Here is a 19306-nt window from a genome sequence, read left to right as displayed (position 1 = left end):
GATGGCTTCCTATTCGCAGTGTGTGGGTGGGTGCCAAGGGCCTTGCAACATCTGAAGTGGCAACTCCCAGTGAAGAAAGCTTGTTACAATCGATTGAGACCACTCTGCTGCTGGACCAGAGGCCAGGAATTTTTTTCCCTCAGGTCTTTGGCCTGAGTGATTCTGTTACAGACCCTCCTGCCACAGGCCCTTTACCCTTCTTTCCCCCCTCAAACCACAACCAACCCACCAAATATTCTCACCCATAACATCCCACACCAACACTCCACCCTCCAGTCTCCCTCCCTGGGCCTCTTGTCCCTTCCCCAAAGCCTGTTCTACCCCTGTCACGCCTCAAATCACACCCTTCCCTCGTGACCCTTGGCCCAGCCCCTGTCCTTGCCCCATGTGCTTCCTCCCCTCATTCCCAGAGCTTCTCCCTGTACCTCCTCCCCATTCTCTGTGGAGCCACATCCTGCATCCTTGGGGCAGTGCATACCTTGACATAGGAATGTAGGGGACATCTCCCCAAACTCAGCCCCATGTCCAGCTCTGGAGACCCTCGTGATGATGTGCTGAGCTCATCTGTCTGGTTGTGGCCACCCTTTAGAGCATTTCTGTCTGCTGTGGCTGAGGGTGCACCACAGACCTCACTTAAAGCAATGGCCCAGTGATCCCTAAAGGCAGAAGAAACTTTTGCAATCATACAGGTCTGAAAAAATCAGCAGACAAGGGAAACTTTTATCTTGGGTATCAAAGTACATGGTCAATTAATGTTTGCATCTCCTTCAGGGAAACTTGCAGGGAATTAGCAAGCTGTAAATACTGAATTTGGAGCATGGGAACTGCGTGTCCAACTGGCAGAGGACACACAAGCCTGCAGAAGGAAATAGGGAGACAGGGCTGTACCCTTAGCCCTGAACTTCCAGCTAATGCTAACAAGACGAACTTGGAGACAGAAAGAAAAATCCCAACAGGAGCAGTATGCAGGCGACTGCTTCCTGCTGCAGCCCCTGGGCCTCTGGCCACACCCAGCACAGGGGCAACTCAGGGCCAATTCCAACTAGTTCCAATTAGAACTATGGCCAGCTGCAATAAAGTTATGGTGGGGATGGAATCCTACCATCCTTGCAGTAAAATCTGCCAGTCCTCCTGTTGGCTTACCTGTCCCTCCTGCATTTCACTCACAGTGAATTCACTGCCCCTCACTGACTTGTGGCTGTTTTACTATCAACTTCCTCATTCCTTAGTCATCATTGCAGACATTGTCCTCTTGCGACAACTCTCATGTAATTAGAATGAAAAAATCTATGGAAAACTGTAGGTAGAAGGTACACAAACCATTTAGCTGCCAGACTCAAAAGTTTAAAAATATTTATAAAAATTTGAGAAATAAAGATTTTGTCTGAGGATCAGCTTTGTGCTTCTTTCCCATGTGCATGAGTGGGGCATTAGTTTTCCAGAGTTACTGGCTTTTGCTCTTCAAATGTAGCACCCAGAGTTACCTCTGTGTGTGCTGTGGGCTCAGATGGGCTCTCTCCACACTCAACCCGTGCCAGTGCTTCTGCTCTGCTAGCACAACCTGAGAACAAACCTGTTCAGATGGTTGATCTGGCTGAAAAATAACTATTGATATTAAAACTACTTGGTCTTTTAAAAATGACCAAAAAAATAATGAAAACCGAGCCTTTTGCTGAGTTACATTCTCTCATCTGATTCAGCACATGGAGAGCAGCTGCTTTAGCAGAAGGAGAAAATGCAGGAGCATCAAGGAGTGATGGAGAGGTGGTGGCAGTGGCCCCATCACTGCCTTTTTCATTGTTGCTGGGGATGATTAAGCCACAGGATGACTCTGGCCCTTGTCAATAGCCTGAGAATGCAATCCAGCTCCTCTCCAAAGAGTTGCTACTTCATCCTTCCCCTCCCATGCACAGTCTCTTGCCCTCCAATAAGTAACTATGAACCAACACAACCCACATAAATGTTCCTCCCTCATGTGCCTCCCAGCACTGCGTGGGATCCTGCTCCCTCTCCTGCCCCCCAACAGTCTGGGACACAGGGGCTCCCCCTCTGTGCCAGCCAGACTTGGGCTGATGGCTGAGATTCCCCTCTGCTCCCACACATGGGCTGAAGGCAGTGGTGAGGAGAGCTGACTACCCCAGCTTTGCAGGTGGAAAGGCAGAGGTGCTGTGAGTTGCTCTCTGCCCGTGTCCCCCTCCATCTGCCTCCGGTGTCCCTCTTTGGGCAGCACCCCTGAACTCATCCCCAGAGGATGGAAAAGAGAGATGACAGGCAGGGGTAGGAGTTTTCTCTCAGGCAGGGCTGCCTTTGCAGGAGATGTGGTGCTGCCTTGGGGATTAGCCAGAGGAACTTGTGCTTCACTAGAGACATGACTAAGAACTTCAGTCATCTCTGAACTTTATTCACCTCTGAATTTCATCCACCTCCATTCCTAAGAAAATCTCAGGTCCTTGAGTACCACAGGAATTGTGCTGCTGCCTTCAGTGAGGTCTTATTTCAGCCTTGATTTGGTCTCTATGCAAAACAAGCTTTTGCCACTACTTTGGTTGTGTTAATACACACCACAGCTTTAGGTCACAAATCTGCAAACTCCAGCTGGAAATGCAATTTTTAGTCTAAAATTAAGACTTCAGCTCCTTTTCTCCAAACAATTCTGTGTATAGCTTTTTGGTTTGCAATTAAAAACTCCAGGGGATAGAAAGTCAGATCCCAAAAGTTTTCCTGAACCACAAACCCACATTTGCCTCATGGAATAAATGTCTTATGTCTGGCACTGCAAAGACCTCAGTTTCCTCCTCTGCCATTGTGCTCTGTCTGAGCTGGGCAGTGCTGGGTGTGCCACAGTGCCCCTCTCACAGCAGGAGCTGGGGCAGACTGGGGGCTCAGTCTGACAAATCAGAGGCTCCATGGAAGCCTGGAAGGCTTAAGAGAAAGATTATTCTGCTCAGCCTAGCACAGGAATTGAACCAAAGGATGAGTAAAGAGTGGTACTGCTGTTAATGTTAGTGTTTCATTCACTGCATTGGACTGTAGTCCCCAGAAATAGAGAAGCAGCATCATGCAGTTCTCCTTATACCAAAGTAAATACAGCCATGGCTCAAAATGAACTTAAAGGGGAAAAAAAGTATATATTGACTGCCAGGAATAAACTTGATAAATGAGCTATTAAAATATTTATTTTATGCAAAGGTCTTTGCCATCCTTGAGCCTTCAGGATAATTTTTGAGATTATTTTTTTAAATGCTAGAGATGAACAGAAATTTATGGCTGAAGTAGGCTATTTTTATTGTCTTCAGCAGGCTACGTGGGAGCATAATAAAACTGGATGTTGTCCTTGAAGCTGAGCTCCTCCTTTTAGTGCCATCAGTAGTTCTCATTATTTGAACACACTGGAATTTTTTTTGTGGCATACTCAAGGCCAAGGATTAGCTGGGGGAAATTATCTCAAAATGTTGAATTATTTTACTATCTAAAATCTTAAGAGTGAGGTCGTGAAAGAGATGCTGCTGGCATTTTCACTTTTTTACTGCATGTCAAAATAGCATTAATTGAGGAACTTATCTGTCAGAAATATCATTGTTATGAGGTGCAATTTGCTTCTGTAACTCCATTTTTAAACATACACTAATATATTTCAGAGTCTATTTTTTGACAGTCTTCAAAGAGATACATTGGAGGGTCTCATATTGCTCGTGTGACTAGCTTGAGCTACTTAAAAGCTCCTGAAACCGTGTTCCTACATGACGGATGCTCAGATCCCAGATCTGACCAGGGCCATTCCAGGTCAATGTCAGGATCAAACCATGCTGCATCACTTCTCCATATTTCCCACAGCCATATTTTCACCAGTTTCTAATTCAGGGTATAAGGGAACTCTGGTGTGACAGGAGTGGCACACTTAGCAAGACAAGTGTCTGGACAACAGCTCAGAGTATCTGGGGGTGGCTGTGGTGTCAGAGGTGTGACATTATGCAGATTGGATGAAATTGAGGGATAGGTATGCCCCAAATACCCATCCTGAAAGAGACAAAAAGGTCTCTGCTGGAGGAGCACAGGGGCAGGACACCAGGAACTGCTTCATCCTCACTTCTCACAGTCTCAACGTCAGTCAAAAATCCAAGAGCTGGGACAGCATTTTTGCTCTTGGTACTAATAGCCGTTAAAAAATGTAAGGAAATTATGTTAAAACTCTGATGACTGTGTAACTGGTCCTTCTGGATGTGGGTGGCTGGGACTGCTCTGGGCTTGCACAGGGCTGCCTCAGCTATAATCCACATATGAAGGAGCTGGTATGAAGCAGACTCCTTCCCACCTCCCAACTTCTCTGCCAGAACTAGAAAGGGTGATGCCCACAGCTTATTCAGCATGTTTTGGAGTTCTCAGAGATAGGAAGTGCTGAGAGATGAGCCTGTGGGCACAGCTGGCATTTGAGGCAGCCAACCATTGCTTTCAGCTTGCCATTCATGTTAAGGAACATCCCACAGGAGTGTACAGGGTGTCTCACACTTGGATCTATGCTGTCTGTGCAAGCGTGCTTTCACCAGCTCTCCAGACTTCATCACAGTTTCACAGTGTTTGCTCTTTCCCTTAAATCTGGTTCACAGAACCACCTGGTGAATATAAACTTCATATAAACATTTCCTGTTTGAAGTAAAAAAGGCATAACAACTCACAGCTCCAACAGCTCTAAAAGGTTAACAATATCTTGGAAGATATTTTCGGTGCTCATCAGTTGTGACAGATAATTATGGATTTGAAGAGATTTGCTATCTGTTTATAAATACAACTTCAAAAACTTTCTACTGAGACATCTTCAGCAAACTGCTCAGCTTCATTGTTGATTAAGAAATCACACTTACACATGCATTCAAAAGTGTCAAGAAATTACAGGAGCACTGCCACTTCCACTTTAAATGTTAAATTTGATAATCTTCTGGCTGGGGAAAAGAGAGAAACCTTGAGGGCTCAGCAAACAGAAAGAGCATAAATACTGTCACACTGGCTGTGTTTTATCTCATTATTTTGAAATTCCTGCCATGAATTTGTTGTTATATATTTCTGACTGAGTAGGTTCAAGGACTGGTTTGCCAATCCTGACTGTATGTCAGCTTTTTACCTTAAAATATATAGCCCAATTAGCTGATTTAAGTTAGGGATATTGTAGTCTGTTTCTGACCAATATATTATCTGATTAGAGAACCAAATAGAGGAGGACATCCAGCCTAAACCTTCTCTTTCTTTTTAGGTACAACAGGCTTTTCAAAATGTTCATGTGGTATTTCAGCATACACGTGGTGAGAAACAGCTCCAAAACCAGTCTGCCAGCTGCACACCCCTCTCTCAGCACTAATTCCCTCCCTGTGTGTCCAGGGAGATATTTTATTTTGAGGGCCCCCCTTCCCAGGCAGGGAGCTGCTCAAGTGGGTCAGCATCCTGAGAGCTGCAGCCTAAGTCCTTTCAGGTGTTTCCCATAAAGGGTGCCATTGCTCTGTCATTGTTATACCAGAGAGTCTGCTGCATACACTGTGTCAGGAATATGTTTCATGCTCACTAGGCAATGACTGATGGTGCTTCCCTTATCAAAATCCACATTTTTTGCACGGCAGGGTAAATTCCTTCCCACATTCCTTCCTTCCAGCTCTGATTTTCAAGGTTAGCCTTGTGCAGAAATGTGAGCTCCACCTTTCCATACGTGCAAAAATGCAGACCCCACAATCACTCCTGTAACAGCTCCACTACAAATCTGTGCAGATGAGACTGCACCCAGCAACCTCACAGTAAACATGGCTTATTACAGATCCCCCAGGACAGCCAGTCCCCTTGTGCAAAAGGAGTCTAACTTTAAGGATGTTCTCTTTAAGGAGTACTCTGCACAGAGAAACTATTCAAATCCATAAACACACTGTGCCTGCCTCTTCTGGAAAGCTGGGAATTCTGTGTGTATTGGAGCTGGAAACAGGGATGAACCCAGAGCTGCACAACACAGTTTCTAACACCACCAATTGTTTTTTCTCTCTTGCATACACGTGTTTATCCAAGCCCATCTTTCTTCTTCCTTAATTCAAAGAACTTGTATATTCAGCCTTATCCATGACCATGACTGAATATTCAGTCCTTGACCATGCAGCCTGGTTTGGGTTACTTTTAAGTTCAAGTATGCATGAGTTTGGAAATCTAGCCCAGATCCATATCTGGTTATAAACACTCCTGAAATGAACACATAGTAAAAAAATATCTCAGTATATAATAATTATTCTGTGGGCAGCTGTTATGCCCCAATCACATTGAAGAGTCCTCCAGAGACCACCTCATATAACACACTATTCCCAAGAAAAACAGACAACTAACTGGAAAAAGCTTCAGAAAATGAGGTAGAGTAAGCAATCAAAATTTCCACCTGGACCCCACCAACCTGCAGCACCCTTAGGGCAGTGCAGGACCCTGAGAGAAGCATGCACAGCTTTAGCTGTAACTACTCCTTAGCACAGTTCACATCCCACAGACAGAGAACAAAGTTACACCCAGCTCAAACCAATGCAAGGGAGAAATCTGCATGTTGTTGTGTAAGGGCAAATTTATGGCTTAACATATAGAGCAGGAGACTAAAGAGGGCAGCTCAGGGACTGCTGGGTGCTGACCTTCTCCTTTGCTTCATGGTGTTGCTCCACCTGGTTGATAAAAATCACATTACTCTCAATTAAGTAAATTTTTTTTTTCTCAGTTCTAGGGCCAAAGTCCTGGATACCAGAAAAAGAAACTAATCAAGGTTTTAGGAAGAATTTATGTCTGTATCTAACAGAACAATTTAGCACTCAACAGCTACGAGGCCATCCAGCCCTGAAAGATCCATAAATTCAGCAGATTCTTCCCAGACAGTTTTCTTACCTGCCCTCCCTGCTAAACTCAGCAGTGCCACTGCCCATAATTACAGGGGACAGGTGTCTGGAGGTCAAACAGTGGAGAAAGCTCAGCACAGCAGAGCCTGGGCTGTTGGCATGACCTGTGTGTGTGGTTAAAGGCCACTCAACAGAGGACACAGACACAGCACAGATGTGCTTCTTTCTAGCACTTCCACACTCTGAAGAGAACATCATAGCTTTAATCATGTGCTGGGGCCACCATTTTTAACCTGTGGGTTTGTTCCTAAGTTTTAAAAGAAAAAACCTCATGCTGAAGTCCCATAAATATCATCACACAGGTGGTATCAGGGTGTCAGGAGCAGCATCCATAGGCAGTGCTTGCTGTCCACATGAGCTATATGAACCCTTTAAAGCTTACATGGCTCTGTTGGGATTTTTTTTTTCTCATTCAGTATTTCAGGGGTGCAAATATTTTCACTTATTTTCACCAAACTTTCACTTCAGACTTGGCTCCTTACAGCTCTTTCCTCTCTTCTGTCCTTTCCACACCACCTGTTTCTTTTCATAGTTTGCTCCTCATCTAGGCAATTCTGTGTGCTTAAAATAAATCTCCAGGACAAAGCTAGAGTTTTACCCGGACCAAATGTTTTAAAATAGACATTTGTCTGTCTATTTTGACTAAGTCCTGTATATTGGCGTATGGTAAACAGAGTGATACTTACCCAACTATAGGGGAGTTATACTGGATTTGCTCCAGTTAAATCCATATTATCATTTGCTCCTTTACCCTTAGTTTTGCAATGCAGTGCTATCTCAGGGAACAACTGAAACCAGCTGTGGCATTGGAAAGCTGTTATCTCCCAGCCTTGAACTTGGACACTTTGGCATCTATCCACAGTCACAAGCGACATCCTAGTGCAATTTTCTCACTTTCCACACTAGTTCAGCTTCTAAAATGATTTAGTAACACCCCAGTGTGAACAGTTATAAACCAAGTTCAAAGTGGCTGGTATTGAGTCTGCTTTATGTGAGAAGGTATGAACCAAAGTCAATGTGCTTCCTTAAGAGAAAATTTTGTTGATCTATGCAATCAATTTATAAAATCAGCTTGTGTAATGGGTTGCATTTCTGTAGAGCTGTCCCCACACTGGAGAGGAAGAAAAGCCAGGTTTCAGGGAAGGATCAGCTGCAGGTCAGACCCATCCTTGCAAATGCAAGCAATCCCCAGCTGTGTCTTCATGCTCCAGGCAGCTGTTGAGGGGCTTCACCCTTCAAATTCTTCATTGCAAGGTCACACGTGTCTGTCGAGCCTTGACTCAGATGAAGCTGCCTAAAACCCACATCAGGGCAGCAACACATCCCTGGGTAAATTGGGCAGGCTCTTCTGGTGTCTGCTGCAGTGGCTGCCAGTCCCTTCCACTGGGCTTACACCTTTCCATTGGGCTGTTGTGGCCCTAAAGGACACACAGAATAAACCTCTGTGCTTGGAGAAGCCTGGTCCTCCATGGCAAGGAGGGACCATTGCAGAGCCCTGACTGCACTGCCCTACACCCAGGCTTGTGTCTGGCTCCTGTTAGTCCTGGTGCTCCTCAGGGCTTAAAAGCAGGGTGCCATGTGCTTGAAGAAAATCCATGGGCAGCGTCTGGAAGCACATTCCTGCTTCCCATCAGAGCTGCCTCATGTTTTCACCACCCCATCTCCAAGTTAAGGTTTTGGCTAGTTTTGCTTGTTCCCCCCGGTGAAATGTCATCACTTGGTTTAATTGCACAAGTCAACCACTATATTCAAGAGATGAATTATCCTACTGCTGCAAGAAAGTTTGACATTTAGTAGCTTGGAAGATATTTATGAGCAAAATAGTTGTTATTCTGAAATATAACATTAGTTGTAGAAATTCCCTGTTGGGGAAAGAATAATCAATGACACATAGAACGTGCTAAAGCCCCACCAAAATAGCATCTTAACTGTTCCTTAAAATGATGACTTGTACACAAATTATGAAAAACAACTCAGAAACTTAACCACTTTAGTCCTGGAGCAATGTAAGCCTTTAAAGATGGATTTACAGTGCACTGAAAATCTGATTATGTAAACTATCATAAATGGATTCAGTGTATTAGAGGCCAACACTAAATCTTCATCTGTTTACTGGCAAAAAAGGCAGTAGGGAGCTATACATTAAAATGAAGATTGATTTCAGAAAGCGTAGCAGAAATGAAATATGCTGACATAATGAGTAAGCAGAAAGAAAGAAAGAAAGAAAGAAAGAAAGAAAGAAAGCATAAAATTAACAGTCGTCAGCTCTTGCTCCAGGATGGGAACTATAAACTAGAGAATGACATTTATTGTAATGCTAGTCCTTGAGATGAACTACAAAAGTTTTGATAGAGCTTCTCGAAACTTTCCAGGTACCTGGTTCAAAATCTGTGCTGCAATTATGCCTGGCCATTAAAACTAAAGGAGACATTCCTGAAAAATTCTATGCACAAGCTCCTGCCCTTCCTGTCTGGATGCAGCCCTGGAGGGTATAATTTCAGATGTCAGAAATAAAGATCTGAGGGCCTTTGGCACCACTCTGCTCTTACCTGACACCCGGGGGTGTTTCTCACCCACAGCCTCAGCCAGCTGAAATACTTGGTCAGTCTCATCCCAGTGTAAAACATTTTGATGCTATTGAACAGTGCATCATTAGCAGGCCGGGCTGCAGCTCTTCCAAGGTGCAGTGGAGACAGGAGCAGGGAGGGAAACCCTGTCCTTGGGCACCAGCTGGAGCTGGGAACTCCACTATCATTGGGAGGCAAACTGCAGTCCATGGATATCCTACTGTCTGAGACTGTGTCAAAGAGTGAGGGACAGGAAGAAAGGGTTTTTCCCAGAGTATGAAGGTGAATAACAATGTCGAGAAGGTTGGATTAAGGAACACCTTGTTCTTGAAGACCTAGAAGGAATAAAGCCTAAATAAATATGCTTATGAAATGGCACTCAAAAAAAATTCATCACAAGTATCTATGATGTAAAAGCAGGCTTTCACACCCTCTTGCTCAAGGCCAGCATGGCCATGGGTTGGTGGTGTGGCATGGCTCAGAAGTGGAGATCACTGAGTGTGAGCCTGGCTGTTCTCAGCACAGCAGCATCCATTGGGGCTCACCACACTCAGGGTACTTTGAGAAAAATCACATCACATGAGGGTTTTTTGGGTGCTCCTCAGTAAACATACCTACGGCTTGGTTTGGTCCAAGGTTTCACAGCAAAGTTACTGTGAGTGCTGTGGAACTTTTAATCTCTCTTTTTTACCTACCTATCTAGATTGCACTTTTATAACAGTACTTAAATTGCCATAACCCTTCACCAAAGAAAGAATTCGGTAAAATTTATTTTCGCCCAAATTGATTGTAATCCTGAAAGGGCTCATATATGATTTGATAAATGTTTTTTTGTTAAAATGTTATGGCTTTTTATTTGTTGCTAGGCTCTTTTTCTCTCTCTTCCTCCCAGAAGGATTGTTCAGCCAAAATACTTAATGATACAGTTATATTTAAAAAGTAGCCAGTAGCATTAGAGTTGGGATTAGATACTATTCTTTTACTGGATATATACATCAAAATAAATAATGAAAAAGAAAACCAGGGAAATCATCCAACGGAGCATTTCAGATCCTGAAAAGAACATGCTATGCTGCCTCTTTTCAAACTAGGTCTCTACAGCTTGGCAAATTAGCAATTATTTCTTGAAAGACCAAATCAGTGCTGGTGGGCACCCAGGTGCACTGCCTGCAGTGCTGGGCTGCTGCACCAAAGTGGAAACACAGCAAATCAAAAGGTCAACTTAGTCTCCAGTGAGTTTACAGGACAGTTTCTGAAGGTTTTCTGACACCTCCTTGTGCTGCCTCCTGCCACCCCAGGGCACAGCAGACCCTGCCACCTGCAGAGTGGGTATTCCATACCTGGGGACTGCCAGGCTCTTCTGTCCTTGGCTCTGCCAGGATTTTCCCATTGCACACAGTAATGGGAACACCCTTGGCACTGGAGGAGCAGCACAGCTCTGTCAGCCCAGAGAACCTTTCCAAAGGGACTTGAGGCTAAAGAGTGTCCAGTTTATTCTGATACAAGTACAAATTTTTGATTGTATATTACTTTAGACTAGAAGCCTGTTGATTTGAGGGTGGAGCAGAGGGAAAGGCTGCCTAGGGAATTGTATCTCAACAAATGAGGTGTTCTTTTAAGTGGGCATAAAATAACTTTATTTTGTCCTGTATTTGTCATACCAATTAATCCAGTGATCTACCCAAATATTATCTATGCAACAAAAATACAATAAAAGAAAGAGCAATAAGTCATGTACAGAGGGGTGGGAGACTATGTCTGGATAAGGGAGCAGGTTATTTTATCAGATCTCAAAGTGCATATTTCTGACTCACCCGGAGCAGGATGCATCACCCATCACTGCAGGTTTTCTGCAGTGTAGCCATCAGTGCTAGAGCATGCCTTGCAGGCTATCTCAGGAGCCACACTTTTACAAAAGGAGTCACCTCATGCTAATGCTGATATTTAATTTAGTGAAGGTGAATCAGAAATCACCTGATTTAGTGAAGGGAATCATCACTGATTTCCCTCCAGTGACCAAAGGGGAGCCCAGAGCAGACAGTTCTGACACAGATGGGTGCACACTGGCATCTGTGGTGAGGTGAGATCCTCAGACTCGGACACTTAATCTGCCTTAAAATGTATTCATGGCATTGATTTCCCCAGATTTCCCTGGACATACAGAGCAAAATTCAAAGCGGAAGGAAAAAGGAGGGACTAGTGTGAAGAATCTGATGTGACCTGGTACTCCAGGGGTGAGTCACTCCCATCTCCCTCCCATAGCCAGGAGACAGGCAGATGGATCACATCCCTGTCAGCACACAGACACATCCATTACCTGCAGTGACAAAGTCATGAAACCTCCATTTCTGCTGTAGGTGTATAATTATAGTATGAAAGAAATCTGAGTCATGGGTGTAATTCAGCCTCCCTTCAGGTATGTGATGAATAAGGTGTTAATCAGTGGAAGGACTGGAAAATACCAATCACTGTTCAGTACTGGTGAATCAGAAAAGGAAGTTTCTTGGATGTGGCATATAGAAAACATGTGGTTTGAAATTTGTGAGGGGCAGAATATCTGTGCTGGGTCTTTCAGTGTTTTTTGCTGGAAAACAGGTGTGTTTCTTATTACATTCCTGCACTTTTAACTGGATTCTTCCAGACATTGTCTGGAGTTGTAGGTTTTCTTCTCTTAAATGTATATTGAAATATCTCAGGGTATGGAAGAACCTGAACCACCTTTCCCAGTCATATAATTGCTCAGTGTAAAAGTAGAGAGCAGCTATAACAGAGCAATTCTAACATCTACATAAATCCAGTTTAGAATTAAACTGATACTTAATGATACTTTAAGGAGGGTATTTAATTTTCTTTCTCACTCCATTGTAATTCGTGGAAAGGCACAGGGTTGTTAATAGAAAGAAGCAGGGTTATTTAGATACTTTATTTAAATATTTCTGTCTCCTCATACTGTGTTGTGATTTTGCTAAAACCATTTTGGTGTTTGTTGAGGTTGTGCAGCAACTGATACTCTGCCAGTCGAGAACCAGGAGCAGTAAAATGACCCTTTCTATGGGAAAGCTGATCAGAAAATGTCACTGCTGAGCACAGATCAGCCAGTGCAGGGTAGAATTTGCACCATTGGGCCCCCTCATTTCCTGGGAAGGCAGCTGCCATGAGGACCACCCAAGCACTGAAGCTGGTGACATCATCTCTGCATCTTCAGCGAATGCTGGAAAGCGCCCATAGCTGGGGGCAAGAAAAGCCACAGCCACAGGCAGGGCTGGATAAAAACGTAGAAAGAAATTAAATTGTTTCACTGTGCCTTACTCTTGGCCAACCCCTGTGAGCTGCTACTTTGTATCTGAGTTTCTTCTCCCCATCACAGTCAAAAAGGCAATTTTTTATTTGGCCTTTCAATGACTTTGATCTGATCCATACCAGGTCTTTAAATGTTTACCTCTTTTCCAATCTTCTGCAGCTTCACAAACCCTCCAAGATGTCATCAGCTCCCCAGTGGAGCCACAGGATGCTGAGACAATCTAGGTGATGGATACAAGGAACCATGCAGGTCTGTGGGAACACAGAACAGAGATGGTCCAAGGCTTTTTACCAACCTAGACTGGATCTAGTCAGACTTGGTAGGAAGTCATGTTAAGTGTGACTTGTTAGATGGACCTAAACAACTTTGAAATTACCCAAACCACCTCCTTCAGGGTGTGCCTAAGCCTGTGACGAATTGTGATGATTCTCCAGGAGCTCAGCAGGGAATATAGGTACAGGTGTACAATCAGCTCACATCCAGATGGGTTTTCAGAGAGAAAACTTTAGCTTTGCCCTGAATGGAAGTAGTTGGACTGTTTCCAGACCCAGCCTGGCTCTGGAATATGCCATGCTTTATACATGTGGTGCTGGTGCCAACGAGCCATGTCAGACACTGGCTGGCTCTTTGTCTGTGGCACAGATCATCTACAAACTGGGTAATTCAACCACAGATGCCTGAGAGCTGGTTTTTAGCATAACCTAAATGGTGCAGAGTGATTTTCATTAAACCAAATCATGTTGAAAAAAACTAATTGAAGGAGCATTCCCTAATCTCTTCCTTATCCTCTAGTTTCAGTTCTTCCCCTTTCAACAGTGCTGTTAATTGCATTAAACATCTGACAGCTGATAGCATCTGATAGCATCTTTTTAGTGAAGGTGAATGCAGAAAAAAAGTCTGTCAAGTAACCTGAGTGATCATGAAGTCCTGTTAGAATAGGGACTTGCTTTCAAAGGGGTGTTTGCATTGACCAGATCTACCAGTCTTATACAGGAAAAAGGAACTCATGTTTGCCCTGAAAACCCCCTGCCTTCTGAATGATTCTTTCTTGGAAAGATGAAGCCTAAACACTGCTTTGCCAAAGCAGTTCAGGACCATGGGACTATCTGCACAAACCACCACTGAAGTCTGAGAAGGAAGGAGGGTGCAAAGAAAACAAGAAATGGAACAGCTGTGAAAGCCTGAGCTCACTATCTCCTCAGATTATGCTTTCACCCACAGGTGGAGCAGAAAGCAAAAGCAGCAGACATTAGAAAGAGAGAGCAACTATAAACTCAATGCAAGCTCAATATTTGGTCCTTCCCTGTCTCCCATTCTCTGTCTCTTCTGTCCTGTCTGCTGCTCTTCCGCCCACTCAGCTGTGACAGCACAACAGTTTACAGCACTCCATTTTGAAATGGATTAGGGACCTGATAGAATTTTTAAAAATCCTGCCAAGAAATGTCAGTTGTGTGATGGAAATGAGTGACTGTGAGAAAAAACTGAAATGAGCATTGCCCCTGAACGTGAGATGTTAAGAAACCACAGCCCAGCTCCATGGCCAGCCTGCTCCACATTGTTTGGATTTACAAAAGGGGCTGCCATTAGAAGCAGAGAATCATCTTTCCTGGGATTTGTAATTTATTTTTAATTTGTGTTGTTTTAAATAACTAAGCACTGATGTCTTCCAAAACAACAAATATTCTGGCTATCTTATTCAGTGTTTATGTTTGCCGTTTATTATCATGAAAATGAAGTTTAAAGATGAAAAAGGGCTGAGAGGTGAAAGTACATACATATCAACAGTTACAGAGAGCAGAACAATAGGAAAGCAAATTACAGCAAAACAAAGCTTTTAAACCAAACAAAGTCATAGGAAAAGCTATACTTAAAAAAAAAAATTTAAAAGCTGTTCTTTGGCAAAATGCAAAGGTGTCCTCCAGAGGAGGTGAGTGCCCACCCGTGCACACGGGCTGTGACTGCTGCCTGCAAGTCTTTTGGGGCAAAGTACACATCTTACATGTCCTTATGCTCCCAGCCAGGAACCTAAAAGGGTGGTGTTGCTCCTGTTCTTTCTGAGATTTTTCTATTTGTCCATAGCAGTTGAAATTCTCAGGCCACCTCAATATCACCACCTTTAACAGCACCAGCAGCATCCTTCAGCACTCCCTATCCTCCACACCACACATTTTTAGCACAGACCTTGGTGCATTTTGACCAGTGCCAGGTAGCTCTGTCACAACCACCCTGGGTAGAGTTCAGTACCACCATAGGCCAGGGACTGCTCCCAGAACCAGTTTCCATGTGGCCACCCCATTTTGGAGGGTAAGACAGTTTAATGTTATGGATGCAGGCAGCTCCTTGCCAACTGGCCTCAGCATCAGTGAATGGCCACAGGCACATTTAATTTCCTAGTATAGACACAGCTTCAGTTTCGTTGTGCCGTGGTTCCTCTCTCACTCACTGGTGTTTTAAAATCTTTTTGGTAACATTTTGCTTGCCAGCTGATAGGTATTTTGGACAGCAATTTCAGGACTTAGGAGAATTCATTGCTTTATTTTCCTAGAATGAGTTCACGGTAAATCTTCAGGTATCCTGAGGCTTTACAGCCACCTCCTGCAGAGCTGGAACAGCTGCTAGCAATGGACACTCATGCTGAATATTTTGGTGATGGAAGAGAAAAATCCTCTTTATTTTTTCGGCTTGCAAATGCTTGCCAATACTCTTTCTTTTCTTGTATACTACAAGTCCAGAGGTTTACCTGAGCTGGCACTTTGAGGAAGAAACCAAGCGCTTCTTGGCAGCTCAAGAAGCAAGCAAACCATAATCTTAATTTGCTAATACTGTGCTGTTTTAGGGAGTTGCCCTTATGAAGCTGTCATCTGGAGAGGAGAAGCAGGAGCCAGCCCCTACTGTCCTGCAATTCCTGTGCCTGTGGGCTCTGCCTGCGTTTTGTCCTCAATGTGTGTGTAGCAGTCAGACCCGCTGTGTGTTGGAGAGCCAGGCAAATCCTAGTGCCCAGTTTAACATGCAGCTCATGTGCCTTTAAATAGCAGCGAGAGCCGAGCCAAGCCATCCACTGCAGCAATTCCTGGACATATGTGCAGAGCCCCCCTCCTCCCCTGAGCCCTCCCAGCCCGGAGCTGCGAGCGCACACGAGCAGCGCGGAGGGGCCGGGATTGGTGCTGCTGCCTGTCACTTCACAGTCACCCCACTGACGTCTCCTCCGCGCTGTTGGCTTGATCCCGTTTCCAGCCAATGTAATTATAACATGGAGAAGCAACAACAGTTAACAATTTAGGTTAAATGTAATTTAATGCCCCGAGATTGCTGCACTTAGATGAGATTTTGCTTCACTCGAACCATGCAGAGAATGTGAAGTGCCTGCATGCTTCTGCTAAAGTAATTCTGGACAAAGGAAAGATTGACACTGCCTTCTTCAGACTCTAATAAATGCTTGAGCGACTTTGGCATGAGTTTCTAATCTGTCGTTGCTCTTGAAATTCCACATGCGAGAATGGGACCTGTCTGACAGCAGAGGTTCCAAATCCATCCTTCTTTGGGGGAGGGTGTCCATATATGTGGATAAATTCTCCTTAAAGAAGTAGAGCTCAAAACCCCTGATCATCTCTAAGGGTTTGCTTAGTCCCTTGAAACATGTATGCCAATATTTCATCTGCAGCGCCATTGTACCCATAAACCCTGGAAGATAGCGTGAAATGTTGCTGTTACAAGGTCTGAAGAATAAGCACACGAGCCTAGAAACTCAAAAAGCCCATCACAGAGTGCTCTTGTGCTACTGGGATGGCTGCCAAGCAAGGCATGCAGATTGCTGTCGCTGAGATTTTGAATGATGAGAAAATGACTGGGACTGCTCAGCAGAGCAGACGCTCCCTGGAGCACCCAGAGGGGTCAGTCAGCAGGGCTGCTGCCTTTGGGAGCCACTTTCTAGGTGGGTTGTGCCAGATCCTGGTCCCAGAAGTCAGATCCTGAACACACATTTTAATAGGGGTTTCCAGCTCTGTATATCAATCCAAGAGAGGGCTTCCTGACCATAGATTATAGCTTTAGAGCTCTTTTCCTTCTCTACAGATGCACAACAGCCATCATTCTTCCAGCCTTCCAAGATTCCTCTGCCTGACTAGGAAGGCAAATATTTGTAAGTGAAATTGCCACCTATCCTCTAATTCCTAAGACACTCAGCAAAAAATAGCCTCAGCAACCTTTTGTGATTTGGTGACAATGAAGCTTTTGTTAATCTTAAGTACTGAAAGAAAAAGGTTATCATCTGTATCATGTATTTTGATTAAGTTATTTATGAGCTTGACTCTGTCAGGATCTGTTAACTCATATTTCTGTGCTCCTGAGCGGCTGCTTTGATGACAGCATTTGGATTTACTGGCAGAAGTTTGTTGGCCTGTTCATTCACAGCACATAACAAATAGAGGAGCTTCCACATTCTGTGTCTTAATGTCAAAAAATCACTGCTTGCCATGGTCTCAGTGACTTCTGTGGCTGTCCAAGGGCTCAGGAGTAGGTGCATACTGCTTGTAAAGCACTTAGCTCTTGGCCAAGGAGATCTCCATTTCCTGGAGCCTGCTGCAAGGGCAGCAGCTCTCCACCATGCTCTCCAAGAGGCTTCAAGGCCCATCTTCATTTGCACCAGCTGGGATCATTGCAGTAATTTTCTTGATGATGTCCTAACAGGAATCTCAGTCCTTGTGTGGGGGTTTCTAGCAAAGGGCAGGCAGCAACCTAAGAAACAGCAACTGCAGCTGACAATCACTAAAAAAGGGTTCTGGCTATAAGCAATAAGTTATGAACTAATCTCACAAAGAAAGGCATCATTATCCTGTGACTTAATGTAACGATCAGTTTACACGGAGTGCTTTCTAGCCTACCCAAGCTTTTTTAATTGTTTAGTTTAGCATATATAGTCTTCCAAAAGTGTCCACAGAAACTTCTCCAACACTGTCAATAGTTTTCATAGCTCATATGGTTTAATACCTATTAACACTGGTCAGTTGGGTAGTAGTGTAGTAGTATTACTAAAACCAAAATTGAACATTCAACACTTGGTGGTTTACCAATGTCCATCACATTAATATCACTTTGTTTTATTCACAAATGTATAAAATTGTATAAACTATATTGCTTGAATGGAGCTCCTGAGTCCATATTTTACATATAAAGCAGATAGGTAGCTCTGATGGTAATTCACAAGCAAGAAAAAAATGACCTTTGAACAAGAGCCTTCTATGTGGCTCTCTGGAAGAATGAGAGTAGAAGCATTTTATACAATTGGAGCATTTCACATTTGGATCCATCTCTTTACCCTTAACTGCAGGATTTGTAGGGTAGTGACAGATTTAGTGATATGGTTGCATAGGCTGTGGAAATGGGAGCTTTTCTGGTTAGAAGTGATCACCCAGAGTCCACAGCTCAGTCATATACAGCAGGAAGGATGCATCACAGCACTGTTCCCAGCTTCTTCTCTTCAGATGAGTTTTCTGTCCAGAAGGACTTGGATTCAATCACACAGGCTAGACCTCGAGACCCATGAGAGACACATTCATGGATGTAGCTGAGGATGTGATGGGACTTTCCAAAGAAAGGAAACAGTAGTGAATCACTGCAGGCTCAAAACCACATAGGGCATAAGGATAATTCCAACATGGACCATGGACTACTTCTATTGTGCACTAAATGGATCCCTGGCCAACAAAAGACTGAACCTGGCAATGTAAGGAAGAGAAAAGATCTGGATAATCACATGGATTACACAGGGTGAACTGGAAGCTTCCAGCAGCCAGCTACAATTATAAAGACTCTCATCAAGGATAGGAAGTGTACATCCACTCAGAGTGAGATAAAAATGAAGCTACAGCAGGGAACAGGGTCTAAAATTCATCTCAAAGGAAGGAGGAAATCCACCATGCATAAGAAAATACCTGGACATTAATAATGCTCCAGCCCATTATGGAGCTTTGTACAATTATTCTGAACACAAGCCACTAAGTGGAGGTGGCTAGTTTCCTTCCCAGTACTTGTTCATTGAGCATACCTTTACACTACGTGATACTAATGAATAAAAAATTAGTAGCAAGTAGTACTCTCACACTTCAGTGATTGCAAGAAAGCATTTGACACCACTGCTGTTGTAGCAAGACACCAAAAATTTATGGATTTCTTTGCAAAATTGTTTACATTTTCAAAAACCTTTCTCAGTACACAGGTAATCAAATCATTGCTTTAATGTCACTGCCAGCATAGGCTAAGAGACATCATCTCCCTGCAGTGTCTCGCTGTAGCGCTGTGTAACAAATATCTGCACAGAAACTGGAGTCCCAGGGGTGTTTGGCAGTCTTGGTTTGCTGAGGGTATCTATTCATCACCAGATGAGATACAACAAAGGACAAACAGCTTAGTCAGAACAGCAAAACAAAAAAGTCTTATAATCAACAGGTCAGAAAACAAAGGCTATGAAAATAAATATGACCTTACGTGGTAGTGCTGTTACAGAAGGAGTAACTGCAAGCATTGTTGTCACATTTATTTACCCG

This window comes from Zonotrichia albicollis, chromosome 4, assembly GCF_047830755.1.
Source record: "Zonotrichia albicollis isolate bZonAlb1 chromosome 4, bZonAlb1.hap1, whole genome shotgun sequence".
Lineage (NCBI taxonomy): Eukaryota > Metazoa > Chordata > Aves > Passeriformes > Passerellidae > Zonotrichia > Zonotrichia albicollis.
The sequence above is the reverse complement of the archived record's forward strand: the minus strand, read 5'-3'. Positions refer to the sequence as shown.